The sequence below is a fragment of the Pinus tabuliformis genome, chromosome 8 (genome assembly GCF_031772625.1).
Source record: "Pinus tabuliformis cultivar Carrire ecotype Pingquan chromosome 8, CPIR1, whole genome shotgun sequence".
Taxonomy (NCBI): domain Eukaryota; kingdom Viridiplantae; phylum Streptophyta; class Pinopsida; order Pinales; family Pinaceae; genus Pinus; species Pinus tabuliformis.
Genome location: NC_142294.1, coordinates 88,350,909 through 88,367,603, shown reverse-complemented (window position 1 = coordinate 88,367,603; position 16,695 = coordinate 88,350,909).

The window sequence follows — 16,695 nt, the reverse complement described above, 5'->3', positions numbered from 1 at the left end:
TGGTTAAACTAGTTGTAATTAGTCTAACTGCAAATAGACTAATGATGAGTTGTTAAACTAATTATTAACTCATGATGCAACTAATGAATACATCAGTTAACTCAGTTGCATGTCAGTGCATGTTCAGTTCAACAGGGACAGGTGGTAGAGAATCAGATTGCTATCAGTTGTGACTATAGTTGTGCACCAGATCTTGCACAATCAAGGGATTGAGTATGCCAATGAGTTTGCTCACGTATTTGCCCAATATTGTAGCCTTTGCTCACGTCCAACAAAGTGTGAGTGATTATTTTGAGGTGAAATATGAGTTTGGTAAGCTATTCTCATTCAGTTCTTGAGCAGGTATTGAGCAGTGGAGGCAGGCAAGTAGTGGAATAGATTTGGAGATCAGATCTGAGCTGTATTGTGTGTAACAGGTGGAGCTAGTACTGGATTGCTTGTGATAAGCATTGTACTTTGTAATGTTACATGGTCTCAATCATTAATATACAGATAGTTGGGGTTTTTAGCGAGATGCTTTCCTCGGGATACATACTGTGTTAATGTGTGAATGCTCTTGATGTTTTATTGTTATTGATGCTGCTATATTGATGATCAACGTAGAGGAGCTTATGTATTGTGTATGTATTCCGCAATAGTACATGATCAGGATAATCTCTGTTGAATATGTGTTAAATTATTCAAAATTTCTACATGGTATCAGAGCTATTGATCATCAGATCTACTATTCAGGAAGTGTTTACATTCTATTTCTCTAGGCAGAGCCTGTAATCGGGCCAGGTAGCCTCTGGATTCATCCTTCCTTTGGAAGGTGAAATATCCGGTAAAAGCCCATACAGTCAATCTCTGTACGAGAAATATTTTGTTCTCACGAATCTTAGATCCTAGGCGGTTGAGTTGGTTGCTAGTGGAATTCGAATTTGCAGCAGTGTTTTCTTGGTGACAATGCAGCAATGTCTTTCAACGGATTGCAATTGGAGTATGCTCTTGAGGGCAGCTCAAACTATATTGCATGGAAGGACAGGATGGAGACAGTATTGGATGATAACGGGCTGAAGGAATTCATAGATACGGATATCCCAAAGCCTACTGATGCTACTCAAGCTGATGCTTGGCAAAAGAAGACCGCAAAATGTCGAAGGATTCTGTTGGAGGGTGTGAAGGATCACATTGTGTCCAGCCTCCATGGAAAGGCTACTCCATATTTGATGTGGAAATCATTAAAAGAATTATTCCAAAGCAAGAGCGATCAGAGGAAGCTGGCGCTCAAAGATAAACTCAGAAACATCAAATGCGAGAAGGGTGACAGTATTCCCAAGTATCTCACGAAGTTCACTCAGTGTCGAGATGAGCTGGGAAGTGTGGGGGTTACTGTCGATGATGAGGACTTGGTGAGCTTGGCTCTCCTTGGTCTTCTGAAGAGTTGGCATTCCTATCAGGACTCTGTCAATGGTCAGGAGAAATTGCCAGGATGGGAAAGACTATGGTCAGATCTTGTGCAGGAGGAGATCAGGCGGAGTACCAGGGACGGATCTTCGTCAAAGGGAGCTGATGAAGAGAATTGTGCTTTGGCTGCCAAAGCAAAGAAAGGGAAGAGCAAGAAAGCTTCTCAGTCTGGTGCGAAAGGCAAGAAGCATGATATGTCCAAGGTGAAGTGTTTTCACTGTCACCAGCACGGACACTATGCCACAAATTGTCCGCAGAAGAAGAAGAACAAGCAAGCTGGTGGATCTGTTGGGGGAGAGGCCTTAGCTTCTCAGTTTGAGCTTGATTTTTCATTGATCGCATGCTTGGTTTCAAGTTTGATGGGATCGGTGTGGTTCTTGGACAGTGGTGTGTCTTTTCACATGACGGGAGATAGAGATTTGTTCTCTGATCTGGAGGACAAAGATCTTGGAGTGCACATCGAGATGGGCGATGATGGTAGATACAGTGCGACCGATATCGGTACCATTTCCTTTGAGAGGGAGTCTCGTAAACCCTTTGTATTGAAGGAAGTCATGCATGTTCCAGGATTGAAGAAGAATCTCATCTCAGTGGCGATGTTAGAAGACAAGGGGTATGATGTTGTTTTCAGCGAGGGAAAGGCCTTCCTGCGCAGCAAGACAACCGATGAGACCCGGAAGATAGGGGTTCAAGTGAGGAACCTTTATCAGTTGCATGTAGATGGATGCGCAGCAATGGCGGGCAAGGCAGAAGGATTGGTGAGCTGGGATGATGGCGAGTTGTGGCACAGGAGATTGGGTCACCTTCACCATGGAGCCTTGAAGATATTGCAGCAAATCACTACAGGGCTTCCTAAAGGCACACTTGCGCAGTCAGATCAGTGCAAGGGGTGTACTTTGGGGAAGTTTGTGAAAGCCACCTTTCACGAGAAGGATAGTCGCGCCACGACGATCCTTGAGAGAATTCACACAGACGTGTGTGGACCTTTCTCAGTTGCTTCGACAGCAAAACACAGGTATTATGTGATTTTTGTTGATGATTTCTCTCGTAAGTGCTGGATCTTCTTCATGCAGAAGAAGAGCGAGACATATTCAAAGTTCTGTGAATTCAAAGCACTGGTCGAGAAGGAGTCGGGGAAGAAGGTGAAGGCTCTTAGGAGCGATAATGGTGGTGAATACATATCGGATGAGTTCAAGGATTTCTGCAAGGCAGAAGGGATTCGTAGAGAGCTCATAGCTCCCCATAACCCACAGCAGAACGGGGTAGCTGAGCGGAAGAACAGAACGATCATGGGTGCTGCACATGCAATGTTGCATGATCAGGGCCTACCCCTTCACTTGTGGGCGGAAGCATGCAATATAGCAGTTTATGTGCAGAACCGTTGTCCTCATAGGATACTTGGCATGAGTACACCTGAGGAGGCTTATTCTGGTAAGAAGCCTGATCTTTCTCATTTGAGGATTTTTGGTGCTAACGTTTACATGCATGTGGCGAAGGATGCCAGGAAGAAGTTGGAGCCGACTGCAGAGGTTGGGATATTTGTGGGGTACACTGATACGCCCCACAACTATCGTGTGTATTTGCCAGACAGTGGTAAAACTGTTGTGCGACAAGATATAAAATTTCAGGAGGAGAAAGCCATGAAGTGTTCACTTGAGAGGGAGCTACACTTGCATGCAGATGAGGAGCTATTAGTTCCTAAGGATGAGCTTCAGGATGTGGATCAGCCACAGGATGAGGTTCATGGAGTAGAAGAGACCACTCATGCAGCGCCAACCATCAGAGGGCGAAAGCGCTTGACAGAAGCTGAGCGACTGGCTCAAGATGCAGAGAAAGTTGTAGGACCACCTACAGCCCAACGCAGGCAGAGACAGTCACCTGATCGGTACACTGGATACATGGCTCTTATGAGCAAGTGTGTTGTGACTGAGCCATCCTCTTTCGAGGAAGCTGTGGAGGATCCCGCATGGGTAGACGCCATGGTGGAAGAGTATGATTCTATTGTCAGAAACAGTGCATGGGAGATTGTTCCTAGACTGGAAGGGAAATCAGTGGTGGGTTCGAGATGGATCTACAAAGTTAAGCAGGTAGCTGACGGGAGTGTGGAGAAGTACAAGGCAAGATTTGTTGCCTGAGGCTTTTCACATATAGAGGGGATCGATTATGAGGAGACCTTTGCACCTGTCGCAAGGTATTCTTCCATACAGACGATTCTTGCTCTCTCAGCGCAGATGGGATGGCACATTCATCAAATGGATGTGAAGACTGCGTTCCTCAACGGAGTCATTGAGGAGGAGGTGTACATTGAGCAACCCGAAGGCTTTGAGGTCTTTAGCAGTGAGTCGCATGTGTGCAGGCTCAAGAGAGCGTTGTATGGGTTGAAGCAAGCACCACGTGCTTGGTACACACGGATAGACAGCTATTTCACAGGACTTGGATTCTCCAAGAGCGAGGCGGATCCTAACCTATACCAGATTGTGGTGGAGGGTAAGTTTCTTATCATTGTACTGTATGTTGATGATTTGATTCTAACGGGTGATGAGCTTTTGATACTGTCATGCAAGAAGGATCTTGCTACAGAGTTTGAGATGAAGGATTTGGGCCTCCTTCACTATTTCCTAGGATTGGAAATATGGCAGCGTAGTGGTGGACTGTTTGTTTCTCAGGGCAAGTATGCTCGGGAGATACTGGAGAAGTTCAACATGCATGGCTGCAAGCCAGTTGATACTCCTCTTCCTGGAGGTTGGAGGAAGGAGGATGCCACTTTGGGAGAAGAAGTGGATGCCACTGTTTATCGACAGTTGGTGGGGTCGCTGATGTATTTGGTCAATACACGACCCGATATATGCTATGCAGTTAACCAGCTTTCACAAGCTATGGTTAAGCCTACCAAGCTCTTCTGGAAGGTGGGCAAGCATGTATTGCGCTACTTGAGAGGCACATCGGGATATGGTTTGTGGTACAGACAGGAGGATGAGGTGAAGCTATGTGGCTTCACGGATGCAGATTGGGCAGGGAGCCCAACGGACAGAAAGAGCACATCAGGAGGGGTCTTCAGTATTGGATCGACAACAGTTTCTTGGTACAGCAGGAAGCAGAGATCCGTGGCACTCAGTTCAGCGGAGGCCGAGTATATGGCAGCAAGTTTGGCTGCATGCGAGGCTATATGGATGAGGAAGATCCTGGTTGGTTTGTTTGGTTCTCATTTGGATCTTATTGTGATTTACTGTGATAACCAGAGTTGCATTAAACTCTCAGCTAATCCTGTATTTCATGATAGATCTAAACATATTGACATCAGGTACCATCATATCAGAGATTGTGTGCAGCGGAGGATCATGTTACTTTCGTACATTCCAACGGAGGATCAGGATGCTGATATTCTGACGAAGGCTCTCACCAGGAGCAAATTCGAGTACCACCGAGGCAGGATAGGGGTTGCTAATAATCCATATCTTGTCGAGAGGGAGTGTTGAGATTGCAACAAGATGATGGAGCTTAGTGAAAAGAGTCGCCTTCACTAAGTGGGCCCGCAGGCTATTTTTGGCGCAAGTCTATTTTTAGACATATGGATCATGTCTATGGATTGCAAGGTTTATGTTTATGGATGATTGGTCAAGTTGGGAAAAATAGATGGACTTCTATTTTTTATCAAAGTGTGAGTGATCAAAGTCTATTTTTAGACTGGCTGTCAAAAATAGAAAAGTCAAATATTATTGTCTCATAATAATATTTGGACTATAAACTTGATCTTATTCTCTTGGAGCACTTCAGTTTGAGCTACAGAGGTGGAACATGCAGCTGTCAGAAGGAAATACGCTTTTCTTATGAGTCAGTTGAGTTGTTGCATGCATGACTTCAGTTAGAACTCAATCAGTTGAGTTTGGTGGAGTTGATTGTGGAGTTGATGGAGTTGTGTTCAGTTTGACTTGGTTAAACTAGTTGTAATTAGTCTAACTGCAAATAGACTAATGATGAGTTGTTAAACTAATTATTAACTCATGATGCAACTAATGAATACATCAGTTAACTCAGTTGCATGTCAGTGCATGTTCAATTCAACAGGGACAGGTGGTAGAGAATCAGATTGCTATCAGTTGTGACTATAGTTGTGCACCAGATCTTGCACAATTAAGGGATTGAGTATGCCAATGAGTTTGCTCATGTATTTGCCCAGTATTGTAGCCTTTGCTCACGTCCAACAAAGTGTGAGTGATTATTTTGAGGTGAAATACGAGTTTGGTAAGCTATTCTCATTCAGTTCTTGAGCAGGTATTGAGCAGTGGAGGCAGGCAAGCAGTGGAATAGATTTGGAGATCAGATCTGAGCTGTATTGTGTGTAACAGTTGGAGATGGTACTGGATTTCTTGTGATAAGCATTGTACTTTGTAATGTTACATGGTCTCAATCATTAATATACAGATAGTTGGGGTTTTTAGTGAGATGCTTTCCCCAGGATACATACTGTGTTAATGTGTGAATGCTCTTGATGTTTTATTGTTATTGATGCTACTATATTGATGATCAACGTAGAGGAGCTTATGTATTGTGTATGTATTCCGCAATAGTACATGATCAGGATAATCTCTGTTGAATATGTGTTAAATTATTCAAAATTTCTACAGTAATTATCAATTTGGATTATCCCAGGAATGTAAAACATCTACGCGCAACTTTAGGTCATATAGGGATGGAGTTTATAAAGGCATACCTGCAGATCATTGCGCCAATGAAGAAGTTATTGAAGAAGGACGATACATTTTGCTGGGATGATAACTCCCAGAAGATATTGGATGTTCTTAAGGAGAATATGGTTACTGCACCAATCCTAGTATTTTGAGATTGGAAGACAGAGTTTCATGTGCACATGGATGCATCCTGTATAGCAATGGGAGTTGTTTTAACTAACTTAGGTATAGGAGATATTGACCATCCAATTGTCTTTGCAAGTAGGAAACTATCTAAGGCAGAGCGAGACTATTCAACCAAAGAATGATGAGGATTAGCCATGGTCTACGTACTACAAAAATTTAGGCATTATCTACTAGGTGTGTACTTTAAAATGTATACAGATCATTCTACATTAAAGTACCTGGTCACTCAGCCTTTGTTGGGGGGGAAGATCTGTAGATGGTTGCTTCTCTTCCAAGAGTGTGATTTTGAAGTGATAGTTAAGCCAGGGAAGTTAAATGTTGGCCCTGATCACCTCTCTAGAATTGAGAACGATGAAGAACCCACTAATATTGATGAGGGATTACATCGCACGCAGCGCTTCGCTGTCAGATTCGCTGATGAACATTTTGTGGACATTATTTATTTTTTGTCTACTATCATAGCTCCTAAAGGATACACAATGCAAAAAAAGAAGGAACTAGTGGTAAGGGCTGCATATTTTTCAGTCATTAGAGGACACCTATATAAGATGGGACTAGACGAAGTTCTATGCCAATTTGTACCTGAGTATGAATGACATAGTATTTTGGCTGAAGCGCATGCTGGTGTCACAGGAGGACACTATGCAGGCAAGGAAACTGCACAGAAGATTCTGCAAGTAGGATTATGGTGGCCTATGGTACATAAATATTCTAAGGAGTATTGTAGTGTGTGCAATGTGTATCAGAACACTGGAAGACCATCGCGAAGAGATGAATTTCCCTTAAACCCATAGGTGACACTGCAAACATTAGATAAATGGGCAATTGACTTCTTTGGACCAATTAATCAACCAAGGAATAAGATGGGTGCACGTTATATTATCACTACGATATACTAGTTGAACAGATGGACCGAGGCACAAACTATGAAGGATTGTAGTGCAAAAACTAGCGTGAAGTTTATATTCGAGTACATTTTGTCACGGATTGGATGCCTGAAGATCCTGATGAGTGACCGAGGTTCGCACTTCTTGAATGAAACAATTAAGGCGTTAACAAAATAGTTCCAGATGCACCATCAGAAGAGTACGTCATATCATCCCCAGGTGAATGGTACTATCGAAGATTTTAATAAAATACTGGAGAATGCCTTAATGAAGATCTATAATGTTAATAGGAACGAATGGGATGTGCGCATACTAGTGGTTCTCTAGGCATATAGGATGAATTGTAAAAAGTTGACAGGGAAAACACCGTTTAGACTAGTATATGGACAAGAAGTAGTAATGCCAATGGAGTATATAGTGCCCAGCTTAAGGATCAGAACAGTAACTAAGATAACTGATCGCGACTGCATGAAGGAATGTTTAACACAACTACTTGCACTGGAGGATGATCACTTTCTGGCTGGTTTTCATCAGCAGATGTAGAAAGCCAGGGAAAAGGCGTGGCATGATCACCACATTAAGAAGCACACTTTTAAGAATGGAGATTTGGTCCTGATGTATGACAGTAAGTTCACAAAGTTTCCAGGGAAGTTTCAGATGCATTGGCTGGGACCCTATGTAATCAAGGATATTTCGGAGGGTGGCGCAGTTTAGCTCACGAAGCTGAATGGGGAGTTGTTTCCTAGAAGGATTAATGGAAGCAAATTGAAGGTATACATGGATGATCCCATTCTTGTAAGGTTGCGATGACTATATGACAGCAGGAAAGTCTTAGTGCTTCAGGCAATTGAAAGAAAGCGCGGGACTATAAACCACTATGCCAAGCAATGGTTATGTCAAAGAAGGAGGGTTGCATGATGTTTAGGGAGATGACGCAATTGGAGAAAAGATGTGAATATGTAGCTAAGCCATACGGGATGATCCCACACAGTATGCCCAAGATATAACCATTGGAGAAGCTAGAGTTGATTTGACCGCGATTTTGTCGTTAAAGGGAGCGGGGAAAGTGCATTTATGGAGCATATCTATGGAAACCCACTGCCAAATTTGCATTTATGAGAAATATCTGGAGGCATTCACGGAATTTGAATTTGAATTTTTATATAAATATGGCCTCCTGCTCTCCATTCAGACACTTTGCCTATTGCAAAATTCTTTTGAGCTTTTGTGCCTAAATCTAAGCTAATAGTAGCGTTACATGTCTGGTGAGGATTGGTGGGACATCTATTCAGAATTTCTGGCACAAGGCTTAATATGCATCATGACTGCTACTCCTCCTACACACACCACGGCTCCCATACCGCTGAGGCTGAAGCCCACAACTACAGGAGAAACAACAACAGTGGTAGAATGAGCAGAAGCAGTAGCAGTGAAGAAGCAGAAGAAACCACAGAAGCCATTTGTGAGATAGTTGACTAGGAAGATGACTGTTGAGTATAGGAGCAAGGGGAACCTGGACAAAGAGAAAAATAAGAAACCAATGGAACCAATTGACTTAGAGGAGGAAGAGCTTGGGGTAGGAATTGAGGATATGAATGTCAACGACATCGAACCAATTTCGCAATTACCTCCATATATGCTTCCAAGGAAGTCGACTGCTAAGGTGACCAAGGACCCTGATCCAGTGAAATTTTCCATTTGTACACCTTTGCTACCTGAGGATGTGCCCTTTGAAGGAGTGTTGTTGGTGCAAGTACCACAATTGCGCATGGAGGATTGGGATTTGGTAGACAGGGCCAAATTCCTTCATTTTGAGCCAAGTAAATACCTGAAGATGGTATATCATGAGGATGCCAATGTCACACTGTAGAACCAATGACATGGGTGGCAGAATTCAATGCACTGGGTTACTGAACATGTTGAGTGTGCCTCATTTTGGGTTCAACAACATCAATACCATATGTGTGTGCCAGTTGCTGACCTTGGTACATGACAGAGCTTTATGGCTAGGGAAGAGCGTCCCAATTGACACTATGCTAATTAGGAGGATAATCGCGCTGCCATGTGTAAGAGCGGATGCTTCCAACACTTTTATTAGCAAGTCTCAAGAAAAGAAGCTTGCAGACCAAGTGAAGAAGGATATTCATGTTGTTAAGAATTCGTGAGGCTACATTGTTAGCTCTATTTCTGATCAAGTTGTTGCATTTACCGCGTCCATTTTGGTAGGTAAAATTATGAGGAAGTGTTGGGAAAATGAAGTTTCAACCCGAGTCATTCAGTTGGTTGCACAGTGCACTAAAGGGCTATAGTTTAACTGGGTTGGATATCTCTGCTATGAGATTTTGGATGATTGTCGCGAGGCCCAAGAAGACAGGAAATCGTTCCATGATGCATGGTTGTTGTTGTTAATTGCTTTGAAAAATTGGAGAATCCCCGCCGAATCACAGTTCCCTGATGTAGACCTAGAGTTGTGCGAAGTTGTGAGGTATGCTTCGTTGTGGGCATGTAAGGATCCAAGTCGAGTGGTAGAGAATAAACAATTTTGGGTGTTGTTTGAGATGGATCTGCGCATCGTGGTCAGCCAGAAGCTGCGACTATCATCGGTGTTATTTTCTTAATATTGTGGAGTCACGAACTTCAAAGCAGATTTTCAAAATGCACATATACAGGCGAAGAAAGATGTAGAGGAAATATGGTATTAGTTGCCCTATTTGGTCACATAGAAAGACATTTATTCCGTAGTCTCTAAATGGTCAAGTGTGTGGCTAGACTCTAGCAAGGAATTCAAAGGAGACCAGGCAAGGACCATAAAAATGCAAGGTACGTCAAAGGAATACCCCAAGAAGGTACCTCAGAAGGTCACTGTGGACCTTGGGAAGAATACCACGCAAGAGACTGAGTGCATAAACGAAGAAGAGCCAGACATGGAGGAGCCAGAGAAGGGTAGAGCAGAACCTTTGAAGGACACAAAAGACATTGAGTCTCCCTTCATAATAAATAAGAGGAAGAAATCCCCTACTGGAAGTGCACGCAAGAAGTAGAAGTCTGACAAGACTTCCAGCATTCAGTTGATGGTTCTCACTAAGGGGGACATCAATGAGATTGGGGACAGTGTGCGCTCCATCACCGAGGAAATGTGGGGACACTTCTAGGATCGGTACAAGTAAGCATTTTCGCAGGTCCAACAGGGCCTCAAATAGCTTAAAGTGCAAGCGAGCATGATTCACGTGGGCATGGTTCAGGCGAGCGAGAATCAAGCGAGCATGGCAATGACCAGTGCAACACCAACATTACCTTCAACATTGGTGGTCACCACGGAGATCCGCACAATGCCTATTCCAGGAGGGTCACTGCACTTTCCTACCACACCATATCAAGAAGCGACACCATATGGAAGCAACTCAAAGATAAACTTAGTGGCGCTGCCCATTTAGGCATTACATGAAATCCACAAGGGAGTATCTGCTGAATTGAAAATCTGAGAAGAGCGGGTGCTCTTCGTGATTAAGGACATTAAGATCCATAATGAGCAGTTAGATGAGGAAGCTACTAGAACGATGTAGGAGAGAGATGCAGCCCCTGCATGTAAGCTAGAGCTGGAGGACACCATCACTCAGACTTGCATTAAGATGCCAGAGATCCTCATACAAACTGAAGCATCTTTTGAAGAGAAGCTCCAAAAGCTTGCAACCGTGGTGAAGGAGTCCAAATTGGAGGTTGAACGAGTCAAATTTGAAATGCAAATGCAATTTGTAGAGTTGCAGATGAAGCTACATCCAACAACACCTCCAGAAGTTTGAGAGCAGCGCAAGGCTACAAAAGATTGAAGAAAACATCCGAGATAAACAACTGCATTTTTATGAGATCAGAGCAATAGGGTGGACCTTAGCACCTGCGCAACAACTCACTGGAGTCCAAGAAGGGAAGGCCCTTCAGGTTTCGATAGACGAGCTGCGATGAAAAGCCTCAATCATCTCAGCAAGAACGTAGCCTTGGGTCGACAAAGCTAGTCAACTCTCTAAGTCTATCGAGAGTAAACTAAAAGGAATGCAACAGATGTAACGAACCACTAGTTTGGTAGTTGAGGGGCCAACTACTGAGAAGTTGGTCGAAGAGGTTTGGTAGGCCGTCACGCAGTGCACAACAAAGCTTCAAGCATTGAAGGAAGAATTCAACGACCTCATAGAGCGCATCGAGGACATACCAGTAGAGTGACTCGGGACGAGTCACATATTTTTATTGGGGGCCCGTTGGGATGGGGAACCCTAGGTCCAATTTTGTCTAAGTTTTGGATTTTGTATTTTTGTAAAGTGTCCACAATTTGAGGAGCGGAGTGCGTAGAATGCTAAGAGTCAAAAGGGGATTTTAGGAAGGTTAAAGCCCCTTATTTTGTAAATGGATGGGTCGTTTTGATTATATAATGAACTCTGCCCATGGTTCGTGGACCATGGTAATGTAATGTAAAAGATATAAAAGGGAGTCATCTAGGAGGGAAGTCTGAGTTCATGGATGGGATTTTGAGTCTATCTTGTTAGTAATTCTGTATTCTAGTGAAGGGGAAGGCTCGTACATCTGAGTGGCAGAGACCTTGGTAAGTCCGCAGTTGAGTGTGCGAGCCCCTGTAGTTGTGTGCGTAGGGTCAGAAGATGTGTATGTATTGAAGATCTAAAGTAATAAAGAAAATTTAAAGCAAATCTATGTGTTTTGTGTTTATTTATATGTTCTGTGTCTTTATGCTCAATTATGATTCAATTCTCTGTTATATTTCTTTAATTGCATCACGAAGATTCAAATCTACTTTGGTTTAGTAACTTATGCATGTTAGAACACTTAAGCGAAGCTCGTAGATCTAATTAAGTAGAAATCACTTTAAGTCTGTGATTCAAAAGATAAGGGTTCGCGAAGGCCAAATAAGGCCCTAATTTAAGGAAACGCCTCGCTGCTACATCACATAGCCTTCTAGATGCAGAAACCTGGTTCTAGCATCCCCTAATACTACCTCGGGTGAGACTGTAGTTTGTGCTAAGCGGACTGTTTCCGAAAGGGCCAATAATATAGGGTTGTGTTGGTTAGCGCAACTAACTCTGAACTTGGGTCCAAGCCCCCTCAAACCAACACCTATGATAAGGAGATCTATGCCATGGTACAAGCTGTGAAGAAGTGGAAGCAATATCTAATGGGAAAGGATAAATTCATCCACACATATCACCAACTGTTATTTAACATACAGACCTAGAGTAAGCTACAACAGACTAGGCATTACAAGTTGATGGGGTTTTTATATCAGTTTCATTTTGTGATCAAGTATAAGAATGGAAACACAAACAAGTTGGACAACATGTTATCAAGGCCACCCACATCAAAGATCACATCTTTCGGGACTCTTATTCACATGGAGCCATTCACCCATGATGCATATAGAAATGCATATTCAGAGAATGAGGAATTCAAGGAGGTGTATCTGTTGGCATTATGGCTAAAGTGTTGTCCTTGATGGCAACCCATTCAGGTGATAGATCACAGTACTTCAAGTCAGCAGTAGAGATTGATGATCAGCTATCAAATATTGAAGAAAATAAGGGGTACGCAGGTACACCTTGTATAAGGTGTGTACACGCAGGTCAGTGTTACATAAAGTGCGTACATACCCGCAGTTATCCCGTTTAGGAGGTGCGTACCCCCCAGTGCACACATTTCAAGGCAAAGAAATTCACATGTGGGGTTTTCTTATGTTTTACTCTTGGTATTTAGCCGACGGTATTGTGTTATTATGGTGTCGGCTCGTGGTATTGATCCATGATTTAAGGAAGAGCTTTCCTATATAAAGCAAAGGAGATCATTTGGCTTGAGTATGTTTTTGGTTGAATATCTTATGAGGGCTAGATCTGGTCTAGATCTAAATAAGGCGAATCTACTGATGGACCGAGATCTCTTCGGCGCATATTCAGATCTGTAGATCTGACTGTCTGGGTTATTTCTGAAGTCTTGAAATCATCTATGCCCGAAGGTACGCAGGTACAGTGAGAGAAAAGTGCGTACATATGCAGGAACGAAGCGTTTCAGGTGCGCCGGTACGCAGGCACAGAAGGGTTTCAGGTGCGCCGGTACGTAGGCACAGAAGGGTTTCAGGTGCGCCAGTACGCAGGCACAGAAGGGTTTCAGGTGCGCCGGTACGCAGGCACAGAAGGGTTTCAGGTGCGCCGGTACGCAGGCACAGAAGGGCTGCAGGTGCGCCGGTACTTAGGCACAGAAGGGTTGCAGGTGCGGAGGTCCGCAGGCAGTTCAATGGACCCAGAGCGAGGTACGCAGGCTAGCAGTTGAGCAGGGTGCGTACGTAAGCAGGCGAGCAGTTCAGCAGGGTGCGTACTGTAAGCAGGCCAGCAGTTGAGCAGGGTGAGTACTGTAAGCAGGCCAGCAGTTTAGCAGGGTGCTTACGTAAGCAGGCGAGCAGTTGAGCAGGGTGCTTACTTCTCTTAAAATCTTTGTTTATCATTGTTGTGTTCTGGGTTTGGTCCTATTATTGTTGATCTGGTTACTACAGTTGACTGGGTGATTCTCTTATACTTGATGATTATTTGATGCTTATGGATCCAGTTTGAAAATTTATGAAAAGTGGTCCTTGTAAGAAAAGAAGTAGGGGGTTGTAGCTCCCTTCCAGGAGAGACTGGAAAACGAGAGAGAGAGAGTTGTAGCTCTCTGCAGGTTGCAGCCTGCGTACTGGTAAAGGACTGCACCAGTACAAAACCATTGTAAAAGGAGTTTCTAATTTGAAAGAAGATAGAGACATATTGCAGCAGGTGGTTTTCACCCACATTGGGTTTCCACCTTACATCTTGTGTTCTTTGGTGTGACTATCTGTTTTCTTTTGTTCATGCTCATTATTTTATGGTACTGACATGCAAAAATAATTCAAAGAACAAATAAAGAAGATTTATTGAAAGAATTAGATAATACTGATTCACCCCCCCTCTCAGTATTATTTCCAACAATTGGTATCAGAGCAGGTCCTTCAGAGAAGCTTGATCGTTTGAAGGTAGATCGTTCATCATGAGCAACTACGAGAGAGAAGCATCAATCAGGCCACCAGTTTTTGATGGGACAAACTTCAATTATTGGAAGGTAAGAGTTACTGCCTATCTTCAATCTCTTGGTACAGAAGTTTGGGACATCGTAGAGACAGGCTACGCTTTTCCTTCAGCTACTCCTACAGATGCAGCTGAGAAAAAGAAGTATGAAACAAATGCGAAAGCAGTCAGTACTCTATTAGGATGTATATCTCAATCAGAATTCATGAAGGTAATGCACTATAAATCCGCAAAAGAGATATGGGACAAAATTGTCACGAGCTATGAAGGAGATGAACAGGTAAAGCGTGCTAAACTTCAAACTCTCAGAATTCAGTATGAGACTCTCAAAATGTATAATGATGAAAGTGTGGCTAATTATTTTCTTCAGGTAGATGAGGTTGTTAACTGTATGAAAAATTTGGGTGAAGAAATAAAAGAGGCTATTGTGGTTGAAAAGGTTCTAAGATCATTGTCCCCCAAGTTTGAATCTAAAGTATCTGCAATAGAAGAAAAGGAAAATCTACGAATTCTTACTATGTCTCAGCTACATGGAATTCTAACTGCTTATGAAATGAGAAAGGGAGGTCCATCAGACAGAAGAGAAGCTGCTTTCAAGGCATCAGGCAAAGGAGATTATTATGAAGCGAGCCACGTCCCAGAAGAAGAGGAAGAAGAATCAAATTTTGTCAGAAATCTTCAAAGGGGTTCTGGAAGGTTCAGAGGTAAGTTACCTTTTAAATGCTTTGCTTGTGGAAGAGTAGGTCATTATGCTGCAAAATGTCCTTATAAGGATAAAGGAAAGGAACCTGCTAGATGGAACAAGAAACAGAATGCAAATAAGAAAAGCTACTACACTCATGAAGATAGTGATGGTCTATCAAACAGTGATGAAGATGAACAAGGTAATGAATATAAGTTGTTAATGGCATTTGAAGATGATGATTATATGGATGCTATAGATGTGGATAACCTTTATGATGAAATTACTAGACTCAAGAGATGTATAGAAGAAAAGAACATGATCATTGATACTCTACAATTTCAAATTGATGAAAAGGAAAAACATCTTGAAAAATTAGAAGGTGAAATTGTTGGTCTTAGAAAAGAGATTGAGAAAACAAAAGCTATTAATCTCAAGTTTGTCAAAGGATCTGAAACTTTGGATGAGATTATCAATGTGCAGCGGTCTCCACTAAACAAGACAGGTCTGGGCTATAATGGAGAAACTTCTCAAGCATCCACCTCAAAAAGTTATCTTGATGCAGCAAGAAGAAATGAGCAAAAGCACAATGAAGATCATCAGGTAAAGCAGGGACGAATTACAAACTATTAGGGGCAATCCATCTTAAGGGTGAACAAAAGCTACAACCAGCCACAGGTAAAATCTTCTCAATTTGGTTCAAGAATAGATGACAATAGAAATTACAATCAATTGGCTGGTAGATTCGATAACCGCAGAAGTTTCTTCAATGGACAATGCTTTTCTTGCCATAACTTTGGTCACAAAGCAGCTCAATGTGTTGCATATAAAACGATCATGACTAGGGAAGCTCAAAAACAAAGAAGTATGACGGGGATTACAAAAAGGACCTATAACAACTTTTCGGTTCTTGAAAATGAAGTTGAATGTTCTATTTGCAATAACTTTGGTCATAAAGACTCTGAATGCAGAAGCAGGTTTCAGCAGAAAAAGGAACAAGCCTCAAGCACCAAAACATGGAGAATAAAGGAACCTCAAACAGAAAGATGTGGGATAGCATTTTATGCAGAGGGACAGGAAAATCTATGGTACATTGACAGTGGATGTTCGAAGCATATGACAGGTGATAAAGAAAAACTTGAGTCTTATTCTACTCTAGAAAAGGGAAAGAAAGTCTCTTTTGGAAATGATACTCCTGCAACTATAAAAGGAAAAGGCATTGCTCAGTTAAAAGAAAAGGTCAAGGCTGGAAATGTTTTGTATGTTGATGGATTGAAGCATAATCTTCTAAGTGTCAGCCAGATGTGTGATCAAAGAACCGAGGTTATATTCAGATCAAATGGATGTCTTGTTCGTGATCTTGATACAGGTAAAACAGTGATCAAAGGCAAAAGAACTCCAAATAATCTGTACATATTTGAAGAAGGACAACAACAATGCTATCTGAGCAAGGATGATGAGCACTGGTTATGGCATCGGAGGTTGGGACATCTAAGCTTTTCACAAATAAGGAAAGCATGCAAATATCAGGCAGTTCGCGATCTTCCAGATATCAAAATTCCTGACAACACCATATGCAAATCATGTCAGTTTGGAAAACAAACCAGAACTGACTTTCCAGAGAAAGAAGGATCAGCTAGCATGCCTCTTGAGCTAGTTCATACAGATACATGCAGTCCTTTCAGGAAAAGAACACCTCGAGGAGAAGAATACTTGATATT